This window comes from Tachyglossus aculeatus, chromosome X4 (genome assembly GCF_015852505.1).
Source record: "Tachyglossus aculeatus isolate mTacAcu1 chromosome X4, mTacAcu1.pri, whole genome shotgun sequence".
Classification (NCBI taxonomy): domain Eukaryota; kingdom Metazoa; phylum Chordata; class Mammalia; order Monotremata; family Tachyglossidae; genus Tachyglossus; species Tachyglossus aculeatus.
Window position 1 is genome coordinate 39406489 of NC_052098.1, and position 19481 is coordinate 39425969.

Genomic DNA, 19481 nt, shown 5'->3' on the forward strand with positions numbered 1-19481 from the left:
CTCTGCACACAGTAAGCGCTCAATAAATACGATTGATTGATTGATTGATTGATTAGAGCATTTCCTCTCTGATTTGCTGTCTGTGTTTCACCATCAACCGGAGGAGTCAGATTCGGATTGTTAAAGGCAGGACTGAACGGAGCCTTTTCCTATGTTTACTATAAAAATAAAAGTCACTTCAAAATCACAGAGTGATGACCTGCCAGGAAATAATAAAAAATACCAAAATGATTGACTGCAGATGAAAGGCCTAGAAAGAACCTTAATTCCTGCAGAGCTAAGAAAATGACTAATTTTTCAATGCAGGCAGAGTTATTTAAGCTTAAAAAAATGTATACAGTAAGACCTTGACCATCTGGCCTCCAACCGTTTGGCTCTCCAAACACGCTCAAGTTTTGCCATAAAGCATGTTTTTGCTACATGTTTTGATTAGAACCCCAGGGAACGAAATTAGGGAACGTTCTTCCAACAACATGAGCCTGTTTGGATACAACGCGACACTGTACCAGGAGAAACAGTTGTGCAAACGCATGTGACTTCACACACTGATTGACAACATAAGCTTTCCTGGCTGCAAGGTTTTTCTAGAATGAAATCTCCACATTATTAGTGAACTAGGTGTCATGCTTGCAAGGGACTGTCACTAAACAGGATGTCAGTAGTTTTGTTTTTTTATGGTATTTGTTAAGTGCTTTCTATGTGCCAGGAACTGTACTAAACTCTGGGGTATATAAAAGATAATCCCTGTACCACATAGGGCTCCCGGTCTTGATCCCCATTTTACAGATGGAGTAGCTGAGGCACAGAGAAGTGAAGTGACTTGGCCAAGGTCCCGCAGCAGATGAGTGGCAGGGTCGAGATTAGAATCCAGGTCCTTGACTCCCAAGCCCCTGCTCTTTCCACTTAGTCATGCTGCTTCTCAGCAATTGGAGAGGTGAGCCACTTCTGACAGTGCCCTTGTTGGGACTCTTACTGCCTCCAGAAATAGCATAGCACCAGACATGGAAGAGTGTTGTGGGGTGCTTGGGTTGGCCAATGGACCCCCAGTTTCCTAGAGTTCCAATGGCACTGTGGACCTGGAAGTAGACTAGAAACAGGTCCCAGGAGTTCTGGGGCCCATGCTATACTTTCCTGGCACACCCAGCCCTCATTCCTCTTCATGTACCTAAGTTGATGGTCACTACATCGGGAAATCTCGCTGGGCTCTGCTTCCCAAGTACTTTTAAGTCTGTTTTGCGATGCCTGGGGACCCAAGAAATTACCCTGCCTAGCCGAGAGTCCCCTGGCACTCACCCTAGTTCGTTCAATGGTATTTATTTAGTGCTTACTGTGTGCAGAGCATCGTACTAAGCGCCTGGGAAACTACAATATGACAATAAAAAGACACATTCCCTGCCCAAAACGGTCATGTATGCCACGTCTGTGAGAGGTAAGGGACACCTCACAGGGCACTGAATTAGGCACTGAGAAAATACAATGAAAATTGGCAGGCACGGTCCCTGCTTGTAATCTAAAGCAGGGAGGAGAAGCACACATAGATAAATTCCAATTCTCAAAAACATAGTTTTTAAAAACTCAGGAGCAATAAATAAGGTATTTCAGAAAGGGCTAAAACAGGGAAACCACCATTCTAAGGCAAATTGTCATCTCAGAACATCAAGGAATAATAACGATACTACTACTACTGCTAATAACAATAATAATAATAACGGTATTTGTTAAATGCTTTCTATGTGTCAAACACTGTTCTAAGCACTGAGAGAGATACAAGTTAATCAGGTTGGACACAGTCTCACTTTGGACACCCACATACTAAGCAGATAATGGTTATATAGTCACTTCTTTATTTTCCTGTGGATACGGAAGGCTTTAAAAACATTTTTATTAGGCCTCTGTTCCAAACCTTTGATTCCTTGCTTCTTGGTATCTTGTCTGCACATATACAGTCCAAAGACTTTTTCTTTGCTTCTTTGTATTTTCCCATATCAACTCATGTCTCCATTGAGTCTCTCCCTCCACTCCCCCGAAAGCAAAACTTTTCTTTTTATTACCTCACGTTTATTTTGTTGCTCTCTAAGTTTCTATGACAACATAGAGAGTGTGAAATTCAATAATTACTGACCATAATCGTTGACATACTAGTTATTATACGGAAAAGTCTGAAATCAACTGGAATTCCTGCATTCTCATTTCTATGTAAGTATAAAAGAAACCTATTAGCGCGATATTCTTGTTTCATCAGTAGTTATACAAACAACACTCCATTTTTGTTTTCACATAAATCATCACAACATAACCATATCCTTCCTTTTATCACAAGTACTAGGAAGACATTATTGGAAAACTCCATTCTGTTCAAACAGAAACTTGATAAAAAATTTCACTGGTGTTACTAAACAGTCCTAACAGCTCAAACATTCAGACCTGTGATTGATCCGATTATCTTGTATCTACCCCAGGGTTTAGCAGGGGGGTTGACACAGAACGTGTGTTTCATAAATGGCATGACTAACTACCAACCAACACTGCCCCGGTATTAGCAGGTTAAAACGTAACAACAGGCCATCGATTTGGGCCAAATGACTTGAGGAATGTACAAGCTGGAGTTTGGTTCAAAAAGTTAACACTTGTTGACACTGCTTTAGAGTTGAATGTGTCAGACACCGGTGTCTCTCTTTCCAATGACTGATCTCCTTCAATTAACAACAACTAGATAGAGAAAATGGGAGACATAAGACTATTGAAATTCATGCCGGATTGTGACTTCCTAATGTGAAGAAGGGATATTTCCTTCTCCATGTAAAATCGAGGAGGGAGGTGTTTTCTTAACCTTTCAGCAGCAGCATCAAGATAATAATAATGATGGCATTTATTAAGCGCTTACTATGTGCAAAGCACTGTTCTAAGCGCTGGGGAGGTTACAAGGTGATCAGGTTGTCCCACGGGGGGCTCACAGTCTTAATCCCCATTTTACAGATGAGGTAACTGAGGCACAGAGAAGTGAAGTGACTTGCCTAAAGTCACACAGCTGACAATTGGTGGAGCTGGGATTTGAACCCATGACCTCTGACTCCAAAGCCCGTGCTCTTTTCACTGAGCCATGCTGCTTCTCTACTAAGATGACTACTGAAGAGTAAAGTCACCTTTACTCAGAGCACCTGCTTTGTAACCAGTGAATGTTTTTTTTGGTCAAGTTTTTCCAATAACTGGAATAGATGGGACCAGGGAGCTCATTAGATCATTAAGGTGATTTTTGGTATATTATGGTTTCTTTATTTATGGAGCTTGTTAAGTGCTTACTGTGTGCCAAGCACTGTACTCAGCGCTGATGAAGATATGAGATCATCAGGTTGAACCCAGTCCCTGTCCCATATGGGGCTCTCAGTCTAAGGTAGGAGGGAGTAGGCTTTAATCCCCATTTTACAGATGAGGAATTGAGGCACAGAGACTTTCCCGAGGTCACACAGCAGACATGTGGTGGTGCCAGAAATAGAACCCAGGCCCACTGACTCCTAGGCCCGTGCTCTCTCCACTAAGGCCATACTGCTTCCCTAGCAAAAAAACTATTTTGGATTGTTGTGTTTCTTAAAAAACTCATGAATCAGCCATGAAACTGTGCCCAATTCCTTTTTTTCCTAGTGTTTCTGCCTGGGGCATTATCTGAAGGAAAATGCAAGCAAGAAAGTCAGGAGTTTTAACAACAATAATTGTGGCATTTGAAGAGCGCTCACTCTGTGTCAAGCACTGTACTCAGCGCTGGGTAGATACAAGACAATCAGGTTCCGCATGGGGCTCTCAGTCCAAGTAGGAGGTAGAACAGGTATTGGATCCCCATTTTGCAGATGAGGGAACTGAGGCCCAGAGAAGTGAACTGAGTTGCCCCAGGTCACACAGCAGGTAAGTGGCAGAGCCAGGATTAGAGACCAGGTCCTCTAACTCCCAACTCTGTGTTCATTCCACGAGGCCATGCTGCTTCTTATGAGGAAGGCCCCAGATAGAGAATTCAACTGGAGGCCCCACACATCACTTGAACTGGGGATATGATCGCTGATCCTGCTTCAAACACAGTGAAGGGAGATGACCCTCCAGACTATGTGATGGCAAGGCTAGCAGCATAAAATTGTGAAAGCATAACCCTGGAGGGATACATAGCAAGCTTCTTTTTTTATTTTATGGTATTTGTTAAGCACTTACTATGTGCCAGGGACTGTATTATGAGCTGGGGTAGATACAAGTTAGTCTGACTGGACATAATCTATGTCCCACATGTCTTAATCCCCATTTTGCAGATGAGCAACTGAGGCCCAGAGAAGGGAATTGACTTGCCCAAGGTCACACAGCAGAGAAGTGGTGGAGCCCGGATTAGAACCCAGGTCCTTCTGAATTCCAGGCCCGTGCTCTATCCACTGGACCACGCTGCTTCTCACTTACCGTTAGACTGCCATCTGACCACAGCTAAAAGGTGGTCCCAAAGACATTGCATTTGAAATTCAGTAAAGGGTGGTCTAACTTGTTTATGGCTTATAAAATCACCACATCTCCAGACAGTACTTAGAAATGTATCTTCTGTAGGTTATCCTTAACGCCTAACAAAGCCTCCTTTTTGCAGTTTTGAACAGGGCAGTCAGTGTAAACTAGGTGCCAGAAGAGACAGGATCCCACAGTGTGACTGATAGTATCCAGGAGCAGAGTTAGGAACCAAAGGTCTGACATGGTTTTCCTTTAAATTATGGGAAGGAGGAAAAAACCTACTTGGCCTGGATGAACAGAGCTCTCGGAATCCACATTCAGACAAGGATTTCATGTCAGTAAAGCAACTTCTACAGAATGTAAGGGAAACTCAGCTCTTGAGAACCTATTTTAACAAGGAAGTACTGTAGATCCCCCTGAAAGGTAGGCCAGTTTCTTGGAAACTGGCTAGGTCTCAAATCAGCCAATTCCATTTCTGTGTGTTTTCCAGGATAAGAAATGTGTAACTAGTTGCAATTCCTCTTACTGGCACTCAGTTGTAATTCATCTTACCAGCTCTCTGGGACCTGTAATAACAATAATAATAATAATTGTGAGATTAAGCACTTACTGTGAGCTAAGCACTGGGGTAGATAAAATGGGCTAATAGATCAGGTGCAATCACTGCCCCTACACTTGACTCACCATCTAAGAGGGAAGGAGACTGACTCCAAATTTAACTGGTACAAGGTTGAAAGCTGTTACTTCTTTCATGTATAGCAAAGAATTGGATGAGTTCAAACATAAAGATAAGGAATTTGTTTTTGTTTACAATTATATGTTTGTTTAATCATCAATAAGCAAACTTCTGGAAGGGCTTAAAACCAGCCTTTGACAAAAACCCCCAAACAAATCTCCAACCTGGCCTGGCAAACCAATAGAGTGGGAGAGCCAGATGAAAGAGATGGGAGATTCGTGTGTCCCGTGTGTTTATGGGGTACGTAGTCCTCATTCGAATACTTTGAGAACCAGGAAAATTCCAACAATCATTTTTATCAACCACTTCACTCTCCCATAAGGCCATTCTTGCAACAGGACCTCCCCTTTGCTTTCTCTGTTGATCATGAACCACTGGCTTTAAAGCACTCACTCACCTTGTTCCCTCCTCCCTCTCCTCTCTACTCTCATTCATTCAATCATATTTATTGAGCGCTTACTGTGTACAGAGCACTGTACTGAGCTTGGAAAGTACAAATCGGCAACATATACTCTCCCATTACAACTCATCCCTCTCACTTCGCTCCTCTAATGCCAACCTATTCGCTGTAGCTCGATTTCATCTATCTCGCCACCAACTACCCACCCCACATCCTCTGGCCTGGAATACCTTCCCTCTTCGTAACCAGCAGACAATTACTCTCCCGACCTTCAAACCCTTATTGAAGGCACATCTCCTCCAAGAGGGTCTTCCTTAAGTCCTCATTTCCTCCTTACCCACTCCCTTCTGCATCACCCTGATTTACTCCCTTTATTCACCCCACCCTCAGCCTCATGATACTTATGTACATATCCATAATTTATTCATTTACATTAATGTCTGTCTCCCCATCTAGACTGAGAGCTCGTTGTGGGCAGGGAATGTGTCTACCTACTCTGTTGGGTTGTACTCTCTCAAGCGCTTAGTACAGTGCTCTGCAGGCAGTAAGTGTTCAATAAATATGATTGATCGATTGATGAACAAATTTTAGAAGCCATATTATCAACTTATTCTCATTGTTCTTGTTCCCATTTATGTGATGAAGTAGCATGGAAAAGCAGCATGGCCTAGTGAATACAGCACGGGCCTGGAAGTCAGAAGGACGTGGGTTCCAATCCTGGCTCTACCACTTGTCTTCTGTGTGACCTTGGGCAAGTCACTTCACTTCTTTGTGCCTCATTTCCCTCATCTGTAAAATGGGGATGCAGAATGTGAGCCCCATGGGGGACAGGGACTGGGTCCAACCTGATTATCTTGTATATGCTCCAGCGCTTAATACAGTGCCTGGTACATAGTAAGAGTTTAACAAATAGCATAAAAAATAAGCAAACTAATCATCCTTTTGGTGCCTCCGCTTCTCCACCTGGGGAACATAAATAACACCCTTATTGGCAGGGGTGCTAACTTTTCCTTTCGAGCATGGGCATATATTTGGGCTTGACTCCCAAAGCAGCATGGCTTAGTGAAAAGAGCACGGGTTTGGGGTCAGAGGACGTGGGTTCTAATTCCGGCTCCACCTCTTGTCTTCTGTGTGACCTTGGGCAAGCCAACTTCTCTGTGCCTCAGTTACCCCATCTGTAAACTGGAGATTAAAACTGTGAGCCACATTTGGGGCAACCTGATTACCTTGTATCTACCCCAGTGCTTAGAACAGTGCTTGGCACATAGTAAGCACTTAACAAATACCATCTATGAAAAAAAAGAAAGTCACACCTGAGGCCAGAGAGGTGGACATGCAGACACATATACACACAAGGTCAGGGAGGTAGAGAGACACATAAACAGTTTCAGTGAGGTGGACACAAAGAAATAAATAGGGTCAGGTAGGTTTCACACACATAAGCTCCTTGAGGACAGGGATCATGCCTACTACATCTACTGGAATCTTCGAAGCCATTAATGCAGCGCTCTGCACATAATATGCTCCCAATAAAGAAGCGGCATCATGTAGTGAATAGAGCATGGGCCTGGGAGTCAGAAGGTCATGGGTTCTAATTCTGGCTCTGCCACTTGTCTGCTGTGTGACCCTGGGCAAGGTACTTCTCTGTGCCTCAGTGACCTCATCTGTAATATGGGGATTGAGACTGTGAACCCCGTATAGTACAGGGACTGCGTCCAACCTGATTTGCTTGTATCCACCCCAGCACTTAGAACAGCGCCTGGCACATAGTAAGCACTTAATGAATACCATAATTACTTTTAATTATTATTGAGTAATTGGAGTTGGGTGCATAGGACCAGAGAAGTGGAGACATACACACACACGCTTCAAAAAATGGACACGCAGACAGACACAGGGTGGGGAGGGGGAAAGACAGACACACACAGAACTAAAACCACATGGAAAAAGTAAGCAGGGCCTGGCAGAAAGCCCCTTCCCAATTACAAGGGGAGATGGGATCATGTCAATCAACTCTATAGTACTGTACTCTCCCCAAGCTCTCAGTACAGTGCTCTGTACGCAGCATGAGCTTAATGAATACCACTGACTGAGGCCAGGAAGCGGAGAGGCCCACAGTGCTGATTCCTCACTGAGGCTGAGGTGACCAGAGTCCAGTGCAGAGTACCTGTTCCCTTCTGAGGCCAGAGCTGGGCTGCATCTGGAACACCTGTTCGCGGCTCACCACAAAACCAGATGGGGCCGGTTATGCCCATTTCCCACCAAGGCCAGGAGCAGGAGAGAGAGTCACAGATGGCTAGAAACCCCGAGGTGGCTCCTGCTTCCTGCCTGCCCACTTCCTCCCTTGGTCACAATTCTGTAGGGACAAAACCTCTCCTCCCTCCCCCACCTCCCACCTTCAATCTGTCCTCCATCCCCCCTGCTTGCTGCTGGACTGGAAAGTCCGAATGAGAGTCAAATGAAGGGTCATGTAAGTGAAAATTATTCTAATGTGAGAGGAGATGGAACTATAAGAAGCATTGGATTGGTAATAGCAACATAAGTAATGGAATATTAACATTGACCCAGAGTGACACCGTAAGGCTAGTATTTCTAGGTGTAATGAGATTGATAAGATTAACCCTCAAAGGTCTTTCAAGGGCATCTCAACTTACCTTTAGAACAACTTCCTAAATCACTGCTATACAAAAAGTGTGACTGTCAGTGTCTAATCATATTATTATTATCCTTGGTAGGTAATGATGACACTGCTGATAGTGTTGGGAATTAAGATTAATCAATCAATCAATCAATCATATTTATTGAGCGCTTACTATGTGCAGAGCACTGTACTAAGCGCTTGGGAAGTACAAATTGGCAACACATAGAGACAGTCCCTACCCAACAGTGGGCTCACAGTCTAAAAGGGGGAGACAGAGAACAGAACCAAACATACCAACAAAATAAAATAAATAGGATAGAAATGTACAAGTAAAATAAATAAATAAATAAATAAATAGAGTAATAAATATGTACAACCATATATACATATATACAGGTGCTGTGGGGAAGGGAAGGAGGTAAGATGGGGGGGGATGGAGAGGGGGACGAGGGGGAGAGGAAGGGAGGGGCTCAGTCTGGGAAGGCCTCCTGGAGGAGGTGAGCTCTCAGCAGGGCCTTGAAGGGAGGAAGAGAGCTAGCTTGGCGGAGGGGTAGAGGGAGGGCATTCCAGGCCCGGGGGATGATGTGGGCCGGGGGTCGACGGCGGGACAGGCGAGAACGAGGTACAGTGAGGAGATTAGCGGTGGAGGAGTGGAGGTTGCAGGCTGGGCAGTAGAAGGAGAGAAGGGAGGTGAGGTAGGAGGGGGCGAGGTGATGGAGAGCCTTGAAGCCCAGAGTGAGGAGTTTCTGCCTGATGCGCAGATTGATTGGTAGCCACTGGAGATTTTTGAGGATATCTGCAAGAAGCTCCATAGCAACATCAAAACAGCCCTATTAGAGAAAAAAAAACTCCATGCACTTCTTACCATAGCGCCAAGCAAATGGGTGGGTATTTGAGACAACCATTCAGACTGGAAACAGACAGAACCAGGACCAAAGAAATGCTTGCAGCTAAGAAAGCAGAGCTTCATCAACACCTAGCAGCTCCTGTTAACCCTGACAAAAGGGGTGATTATCGGATCCCATGTTATGACATGCACGGCAAGCATGGACAGGCGGAGGCTGAAGAGGTCCAAGGTTAGGCAGCTGGAAACCCAACCTGAAAAGTACAGGTGTGACCCCACAGTACATCTGTGCTGGGGCTATGTTCCTTGAAATGCGGTGGACGTGAGCCCTACGTGACACAAAGCTGGGAAAGGATACTCAGGCTAAGAGAGCCAAAGGTTTGAAAAACCAGGAAGATCCATAGACCAGAAAACAGTAACCCGCTGAGATCCCAAGAACTATGAAGGTCAAAGAATATGAAAGTTGTGAGAACATTTTGATATGGGTGTGGAACGAAAAGAGATACTTTGGGACGGAGGGAAAAACAATAGCTAGCTTATGAAAACAAGCACCATTCTTTTGACCAAGGCCACTCTCTATGAATGTAACATTCATAGGCCATGATAAATAATTTCTATACATAAAAATAATCTCAGCAATTTTTAGGGTAAACGAACAGAGCTGTGATTACTCTTTTTTGTTTTTTTGAGAAATGTCCCACAGCAGCAAAAGAAGAAACTCCAGAGAGGAACAATGACCTCATTTTCTTTGCTGAATCTGAGTTGGGAGGCCTGGCAAGTCTTCCAGTATGTTCCTATTGTAGAGAGATTTTACCTATGGAATTTGTGTGATCTATTATTTCACTCTATTCCCAGAATGGGTGCATTTTATTGTTTTAATGGGGGCTTTCCTATCTATGATACTTAAGCCAAAGATTTTGTACTGTTTATTACTAATTGACACCAACATAGTCCTTGTATTTTTCCTCTTCTATTGTTCTTTTATTATTATCCTTGTCCATCATTATTTATATTCCCATAGTATTGAACGATACATAAGTCATTAATGTACATACTGTATCCTGGGATTATTGGCCCTCTGCAGGTGTTTGTGCAACTGCAAACATGGCTGTCTTGATCAATCAATAGCATTTATTGAGCCCTGACTGGGTCCTGAGCACTGTACTAAGCACTTATGAGAGTACAAGAAATGATCATCAATAATAATAACTATAATAATAGTTGTAGTATTTGTTAAGCACTTACTACATACCAGGCATTGTACTAAGCGCTGGGGTAGTTCCTGTTGCACAGAGGGCTCACAGTCTTAATTCCCATCTTACAGTTGAGGTAACTGAGGCCCAGAGAAGTTAAGTGACTTGCCCAAGGTCACACAGTAGAAAAGTGGCAGAACTGGGATTAGAACACAGGTCCTCTGACTCCCAAGCCCATGCCCTTTCCACTAGGCCATGCTGCTTCTTCCACATACGATACCTGCCCCACAGAAATTCTCAATCTAGTGGGGGAGACAAGCACTTCATTATATTATAATTAAGAGGAAGCAATAAAGTAGATACTTTATGTACATATGTGCTAAGGGGAGGGTTGTGAGTGTGGCACAGAAGGGCCAAAGTGACTGTTAAAGGATATTAAGGGGGGAGATTAGAGGTTTATTGGGAAGGCCTCCTGGAGGAGATTGGATTTCAGAAGGGCTTTAAAGATGTGAAATGCTGTGACCTGCTGGATGGGAATGGGGAGGAGATTCCAGACAGTGGAATGGGCATGAACAAGAGGTCGGCAGTGAGAGAGAAGAGAACGAGGCACAGCGAGTATGTTAGCCTGGAAGGAATGAAGAGTGTGAACTGGGGTGGAGTAGGAACAGGGAGTTGGCTAAATAGGAAAGAAAGAACTGAACAAATGCTTCACAGGAGTCTCCTTAACAGCTTTATAGTGGATACATTTGCCTACAGAGTTACAAGCAGTTACTTAAGGTTCTGCACCAAAACCAGCTCCGAGAAGTAAAAATAAAAGTTCCTCGGTGCCTCCTCCTTCTCCTTCCTGTCCCCCCAGCCCCCACCCCCCCAACACACGTGTTGAACTTGGCCCCCCTCTACCCTCCAAACTCCAGTGTTTTTGTCCTCTTCTGAACACTAATCATGGCAACAGCTTTTACTGCAGCTGCAGACATTGCCACCAGGCCCATTGTGTTAACTTTCCCCTTTCCTCTCCCCTTCCTGCTTTGTAACCCTCATGTGCCTGCTCCAGGTCCTGCTGCAATAACAAGTCAGGAACAGGAAAGTGAAGTGGAGTGGTGGTGTGATGGCAATGAAAGTCACTGGCATCAATAAGGTTAATTAAAAAAAAAATACTCAGGGAGGAGATGAGGAGAGGGCTGAGTTTGGACTGGGGGGCGGTGAGCAGGAAATTTGCTGGAAATAGGAGTGGGAAGGGAGTTGGATTAGGAAAGGAGGGGTTGGAGGAGGGAATTCACTTACCTGCAGTGATTGGCTACAACATCAGAGGTGGGGCTTACAGATGCTGGGGGTAAATCAGCATACCGTGCAGGACATAACTTCGGGGTGCAGGCAATGCACACCTGTATGTGGACCCATGCCACCTCATCATGGCCCTGACTGATGTCTTCTCTGATCACCTTTTAAATGTTCATTTGTTTTCTTGAAAATGCTCACAAAACGTTTTAACGTGAAAATTGTAACTGGTGGTGCTAAGATTTTAGCCCCAGCAGCAACCATGACAACCTTCTCCACCGCCACCGGGGATCACTCCGCTTCATCCGAAAGTGGCCCAGAATTGCGGGGGGGAGGGGAGGTGGATGTAGAAGGACAGAGGTGTTTTAGCTGGATCTAATATCATTTTCTACCTCATCGAGATTCTCTGCTGCATGTGTCTCTTTACTGCTGCACTGTAATCTCCCAAGCACTTAGGACAGTACTCTGCACACAGTAAGTGCTCAATAAATACAATTGACTGAATGAATGAATTTGGATAGACCAGTGGGCCTAGCTTTCAGTTAGTGTTTGGGGAGGGGTGGGGGAGGAAGACTGTACTCTAGACAGTAAACTCATTGCAGGCTGGGAATGTGTCTGTTCGTTGTTCTATTGTACTCTCCCAAGTGCTTAGTACAGTGCTCTGCACACAGTAAGCACTCAATAAATATGACTGAATGGATGAATGAATGAGGTGGGGCGGCACCTCAACGAGGGTTTCTCCATTCCATTCCAAAACAGCAAAGAATTGGGGTGAGGTAGAAGATCATAGATTTTAGTTGGATTTAGCAGCCTTTTCTGCTGCACCACATTGCTTGCTCTGCTGCTTTGGGGCAGAGAAGGGACGCTGGCATTCAGTTTGTGTTTGGGAGGCGCAGGGCATGGGAGAACCCATTGAATCCCGGCTCCGCCCCTTGTCTGCTGTATGACCTTGGGTAAGTCACTTCACTTCTCTGTGCCTCAGTGACCTCATCCATAAAATGGGAATTAAGACTGAGCACCATGTGGGCAGGGACTGTTTGTTCATTGTTCTCTCCCAAGTGTTTAGTACAGTGTTCTGCACAAAGCACTCAATAAATACAACTGAATGGATGAATGAATGGTTTGCATCCAACCTGATTAACTTGTATCTATCCCCGCACTTAGTACAGTGCCTGGCACATAGTAAGCGCTTAATAAATACCACAAAATAAAATAAAAAGGCCAGGTGGTGAGGGAAATACATGCTATGCAGTGACTGGATGTGATGTTGGACAATGTTTTTGCCTACTGGCCGACATCAGCAATTAGCACATAATGTATCTCTGGGTTTTTAAGGAGTTTAGACATTTGGAACCAGGTATGCCTGTATATGCCTTATGCTGGAATTCACTTGTGCCAACTTCTGTGTGACATTACATTAGGGAAGTAGTGTGGCCTAGTGAAAAGATTACAGGCCTAGGAGTCAGAGGACCTGGGTTCTAATCCCAGCTCCACCACTTGCCTGCTGTGTGTGACCTTGGGCAAGTCACCTAACTTCTCTGTGCCTTAGTTCCTTCATCTGTAAAAATAGGGATTAAATCCTATTTCCTCCGACCTGGACCATGAGCCCCATGTGGTACAGAAACTGTGTTCCAATATGATAATCTTGTATCTATCCACGTGTTTGGCACATAGTAAGTGGATAATAATAATAATACAAGTAATAATAATAATAATGACAAATAATAATAATTACAGGTGAAAGACTAAATCAATCAGTAGTATTATTGAGTGCTTACTGTGTACAGAGCACTGAACTAAGTGTTTGGGAGAGCACCATACAACAGAGTTGGAAGACACATTTCCTGCCCACAATGAATTTATAGTCCAGAGGGTGCTAAAGAAAGAAAGACATTGTAACCAAGTTAACCTGTATATATAATCTTCAAGTTTACATTATAAGTTCATTCATTCATTCAATCATATTTATTGAGTGCTTACTGTGAGCAGAGCACTGTACTAAGCACTTGGGAGAATACAATGCAACAATAAATAGACTCATTCCCTGCCCACAACGAGCTTACCAGTCAAGGGGGTGGGGGAGACGGACATTAATAATAAACAGAGATTAAGTTCTGTACAATGCTTCTAAGAGTCATTTGAATGACATTGGTTGAGGAAACATTTTTTTTTCTCCCTATGTTGGTGTCTAAGCCTGTTTCCCCGCTTTCTCTCTCTCTCTCTCTCTCTCTCTCTCTCTCTCTCTCTCTCTCTCTCTCTCTCCATTCAGTTCATTATGTGTCCTTGAGCAGTCTCCATAGATCTATTCATATGCCCAGAGCTTTGGGGAATCGGAACCTCTAGTGGTGAGGGGGGACCAAGGACGTTGCTGCACCAGGCCTTGAGACAGGCTTTTGAATGATCATGCCTTGGAGCAGTGACCAGGCAATGGTGACTGCAATGGATCGATCACATACAGATTGGGATTCATGGACACACGGGACCCCTCCCAGGGCTGTCCCTGAGCCTGGTAACCGTTCAATTCTGTTTCCTTGTCTGCTAGTAGGAAACTAAAGATGGGAACCCTTGTTTCTTGGGTTTATTGTTCTATGTTGTAATAGAATGAAATTACATGCAAAAGCATAATTGGGAATTTTCCTCTCACAGAAAACCACTTGAGGAGCAGCATGGCCTAGTGGATAGAGCCCGGGCCTGGGAGTCAGAGGAGCTGGGTTCTAATTCTGGCTCTGCCACTTACCTGCTGTTCATTTGATCATATTTATAGTGTTTACCGTGTGTAGAGCACTGTACTAAGTGCTGGGGAGAGTACAATATAACAATAGACACATTCAGCTTGGCTCAGTGGAAAGAGCACGGGCTTTGGAGTCAGAGGTCATGGGTTCGAATCCCTGCTCCTCCACATGTCTGCTGTGTGACCTTGGGCAAGTCACTTAACTTCTCTGAGCCTCAGTTCCCTCATCTGTAAAATGGGGATTAAGACTGTGAGCCCCACGTGGGACAACCTGATCACCTTGTATCCCCCCCAGTGCTTAGAACAGTGCTTTGCACATAGTAAGCACTTAACAAATGCCATCATCATTCCCTGCCTACAGTGAGCTTATGGTGTCTGTTTCCTCATCTGTAAAATGGGGGTTCTCTCTCCTACTTAGACTGTGAGCCCCATGTGGAATAGGGACCATGTCCAACCTTGATTAACCTGTGCTTAACTGTGTTACCCCAGTGCTCAGAACAGTGCCTGTTTCTTGGCAAGTGCTTAGCAAATACCATATGAAATATATATATATATATATATATGTATGTATATATGTATACACATAATATATATAGTAGGTATCTCTCTCCTGCATCCACCTTTTACAGATCTCAATTCCAGAACCAGAAAGTATTTCTCGGTACCCACAGTGCCCCCTGAAAGACCAAAGAATCACGCTTCTGGATAGATTTGGGTAATATCTACCTCTCAATGGCCTGAGAAAGCCCTGGGTTGCATTTATGAACCATAATGGATCCCATCTCTCCTTCCACTGGGCCTCTCTTGGATGGCAGAAATCCTGATCACTAACTCAATCCTTTATTTCCTTCATCAGTGAAATTGTTCTCTGTTGCTAAGGACGTCACTTCATTCGGATTTCATTCATGACAGCAGGAGTTGAACAGCAGTGCAGTACATTTGGGAAAGATTAACGCCTAAATGCCACTGCCTGCTGAAAACAGAAAGCTGTAATAGAATCTACATCTCCATTGAAATTATGGCTCGCTATTTCCAATGAACCATTCTCCTTTCAGTGTTTTTGAATCCACGGAAATAACACTAACAACCAGAAGTTGAACTTTGGGGGATCTGACAGAAAAGGAACCCAAATATGTTTTAACAAGTGAGCATTATGAAATAAGCCATCTGACTTTACATTTCTGGTGGAATTCCCTTTGGTCCCCTCCTCCTGAAGATTTGGTCAGCTTCCAGGCAACCCTTGAGAGTGAAGTGGAGGTGGGAGACTTGCTTTATCGAGTCTCACTCCAAGATCTAAGCTCTTGTGAGGCTCGTAATTAACTTCCATTTCCTACAGACTTATTGTCAGACCATAGTGCTATGCTGAATCTGCAAAGCAATTAATAATCAACTGCATGTCTTCTTGTGGGTGTGCTTTGAGAGCACAGACAATTGCTAGAGCAGTTTCTGGACCCCTATCTCAATGACTTTTCTGATGATGCTCATGGCCGGTTGAACTGGACGAGTTTCCCCACGGATCGGGAAACCCTCCATTTAGGGGAAGTTGGGTGTGCCTCCTCTCAGGAAAACTGTATGGGTAAATCCAGGGCATGAGCATTGCAGCACTCTTTCCCTCCCCTCACCCTGTTTGCCATTCTGGGTCACATACTGGGGACTTTTGCTGTTGTTGTTGTTGTTGTCTTATGCTGTCGAGTCGTGCCAGACCCATAGTGACGCCATGGACACATCTCTCCCAAAACGCCCTACCTCCATCTGTAATCGCTCTGGTAGAGCATAGAGCTTTCTTGGTAAAAATACAGAAGCGGTTTACCATTGTCTCCTTCCACGCAGTCAACCTGAGTCTCTGCCCTCGCCTCTTTCCTGTGCCGCTGCTGCCCAGCAAGGGTGAGTTTTGACTTGTAGCAGATTGCCTTCTACTCACTAGCCACTGCCTGAGCTAGGGATGGAATGGAATGGACAGGCCTCTGCTTGACTCTCCCTCCCATAGTCGAGACTGGTAGAGTACTGGAAACTCTCCAGATGAGACCCTGAGAGGTGACTGGGGACTTTTACCCAGTATTTATCCTAAAATCTCTGACCAGCCATTACCCGGACCTGGGATCCATTTCTCCTTGGTTTCTCCTTGGCCTGCTCCCCCGATGGCCACATGGCCCGACCCAAATCTGCACCAGAAAACCCTCCCTGACTCATCCGCTCCACCAAGCCCAAGCCTCAAATACCATCAGAGACTCCACAGAACCGAACCTCTGGGACCACGGAACTGACTCCCTTCATCAGCCGTTGCCGGGAGCATGGGAACGAACACCTTGGTCTGCTCCCTGGTCTGAAAACCGCACCACTACTGCACCTGCAGCGCCCAGAAAGCACCGTCTCACCATGGCTTCTCTGACAGTGTCCTCAATAAATACTCGGTACGTGCTAATGATTGATTGATCGAACGGAAATATCTTCTAACTCCAGCTTCCAGATCCCAAGATGCCTCCTCGAACATAGCAGCAGAGAATAGGTTGAAAGGCAGCATAGCCAAGAGGAAAGAATTCAGGTTTGGGAGTCAGAGGACCCTGGTTCTAGTTCCAATCAATCAATCAATCAATCGTATTTATTGAGCACTTGCTGTGTGCAGAGCACTGTACTAAGCGCTTGGGAGTTTCCAAGTTCCAGCTTTGCCACAGGTCTCAGTTTCCTATACGTAAAATGAGAATGAGATATCTGCTTTCCCTTCCCCTTAGAGTGTGAACCTGGTGTGGATCAGAGTCTGATTTTCCTGTAGCTACCCTGTACCTAGCACATAGTAAGCATTTAATAAATGCTGATATTATCATTATCGTAAATAGAACTGGACCTACCCCGAAGTCTGATTGAACTCCAATATTTAAGGAAGACTCCGAGTCACCCAACCACTCTGTTAAAGGCTAGCAGCAGGACTGCCGCATGTGCTCAACTACTTCCAGAACCCTGGTTTATTGATCCTGTCATATGCTTTGTGATGTCACACAGCATAGAGGTCTCAATGTTGCTCTCTGCATTTTTCCTGTATCTGTCCACCTGCAAAGGTCATAAGACTGTGAGCCCACTGTTGGGTAGGGACTGTCTCTATGTGTTGCCAATTTGTACTTCCCAAGCGCTTAGTACAGTGCTCTGCACATAGTAAGCGCTCAATAAATACGATTGATTGATTGATTTGCAGTACTGAGCTTTGTTCTGAAGCCACATTGAGATTTGGGTAGTGATCAGTTGACTCTCCCCTCCCCCTGTCTCTCCCATCACTGTGGACAACAAGACCATCCTTCCTGTCTCACAAGCCCACAGACCTTGGTGGTATCCTTGACTCATCTCCTTCAATCTGCATTTCAGACAGTCACTAAATCTTGTCGATTGTACCTCCCCAAGATCTACAAGAAGCAGCGTGGCCTAGTAAGGAGCAGTGTGGTCTAGTGGAAAGAGCACAGGCTTCAGAGTCAGAGGACCTGCGTTCTAATCCTGGCTCTGCCACTGGTCTGCTGTGTGACCTTGGGCAAGTCATTCAACTTCTTTGTGCCTCAGTCACCTCATCTGTAAAATGGAGATTCAATATCTGTTTCCCTCTGACTTAGCCCCGTGTGGGACAAGGACTGCATCCAGCCTGATTAACTTGTATCTACTTTAGCACTTAGAACAGTGCTTAGCATATAGTAAGTGCCTAATAGCTACCACATTAAAAAAAAACTTCCAGAATTTGCTCCTTCCGCTCCATCCAAACTGCTACTACACTGGTTCACACGCTTGTCATATATCCTGTCTCAACTATAATAATAATAATAATAATAATAATGCCATTTGTTAAGTGCTTACTATGTGCAAAGCACTGTTCCAAGCGGTAGGGGGGAATACAAGGTGATCGGGTTGTCCCACATGGGGCTCACAGTCTTCATCCCCATTTTACTGATGAGGTAACTGAGGCCCAGAGAAGTTAAGTGACTTGCCCAAAGTCACACAGCTGACAATTGGTGGAGTCAGGATTTGAACCCATGACCTCTGACTCCAAAGCCCATGCTCTTTCCACTGAGCCATGCTGCTTCTCCATCAGCGCTTAGAACAGTACTTTGCACATAGTAAGCGCTTAACAAATACCATCATTATTATCAGCCTCCATACTGACCTCCCTGCCCCTAGCCTCTCCCCTCTCCAGTCCATATTACACTCTGCTGCCCAGATCATTATTCTAAAAAGTCATTCTGCCCACATCTCCTCACTCCTCAAGTGCCTCCAATGGCATCCATCTCCACATTAAGTGGAAACTCCTCACCATCAGATGTAAAGCACTCAATCGGCTCTCTCCCCCTTACTTAGCCTTGCTCCTCTCTAACCACGACCCGGTCCACACACTTCACTCCTCTAACACTAACCTACTCACTTTCCCTCACTCTCACTTCATCTCCTGTCACCCTCTTGTTCAAGCCTTCCTGCCTACTTGGAATTACCTCCCCCTACATAACCGACAGACCATATCTATATGGCTGCAAGGCCTGTGAGCGGTTTCGTCAGCGTTATCGACAAACTCTATTCAAAATCAAATGGCAGGACAAGATTACCCGCAACGAGGCTCTCAAACGCAGTCAGTTCGGCAGCACTGAAGCTGAGAAGTAGTGTGGCTTAGCAGATAGAGCACGGATCTGGGAGTCAGAAGGATCTGGGTTCTACTGCCGGCTCCGCCACTTGTCTGTTATGTGACCTTGGGCAAGACACTTCACTTCTCTGGGCCTTGGTTACCTCATCTGCAAAATTGGGATTAAGAGTGTGAGCCCCATGTGGGACAGGGACTGTGTCCAATCTCATTAACTTGTCACTACCCCAGAATTTAGAAGAGTGCTTGGCACATAGTAAGCACTTAACAAATACCATAATTATCATTATAATCAATCAATGGTATTTACTGGGCATTTACTTTGTACAGAGCATTGTATCCAGTGCTTGGAAGAAAACACTCTAAAACAGTTGGTAGACATGTTCCCTGCCCCACAACGAGCTTCCTCACAGCAATACAGATTTGCCAGGCGAGATACAGGCAGGGAGAACAGATGACTCAAGCTGTGCCATAAAGGGAAATGAAAGGGGATGTACCCTAGCTGGTTGAACAAAATCAATGATTTAAAGACATGGTGAAGCACAGTCTCAATCTCAAATAATGCGACAGAGCGATGAATTGTTCAGG

At 44.8% G+C, this 19481-nt stretch overlaps 1 protein-coding gene and 1 non-coding gene across 2 annotated transcripts in view; both read right to left on the bottom strand.

Moving 5' to 3' along the window:
• The window catches only part of CSNK1G3 (casein kinase 1 gamma 3), a 112405-nt gene extending 95244 nt beyond the window's left edge, over positions 1–17161 (bottom strand). The window contains exon 1 of the mRNA XM_038770017.1: positions 17137–17161. The gene's annotated coding sequence lies outside the window, so the exon portion shown is untranslated. The remainder of the gene's footprint in view (positions 1–17136) is intronic.
• On the bottom strand, positions 16185–16327 carry LOC119948594. Its single transcript, XR_005456979.1, has one exon. It is a non-coding gene; the product is annotated as a small nucleolar RNA SNORA7 (small nucleolar RNA).
• Positions 17162–19481: the final 2320 nt, after the last annotated feature.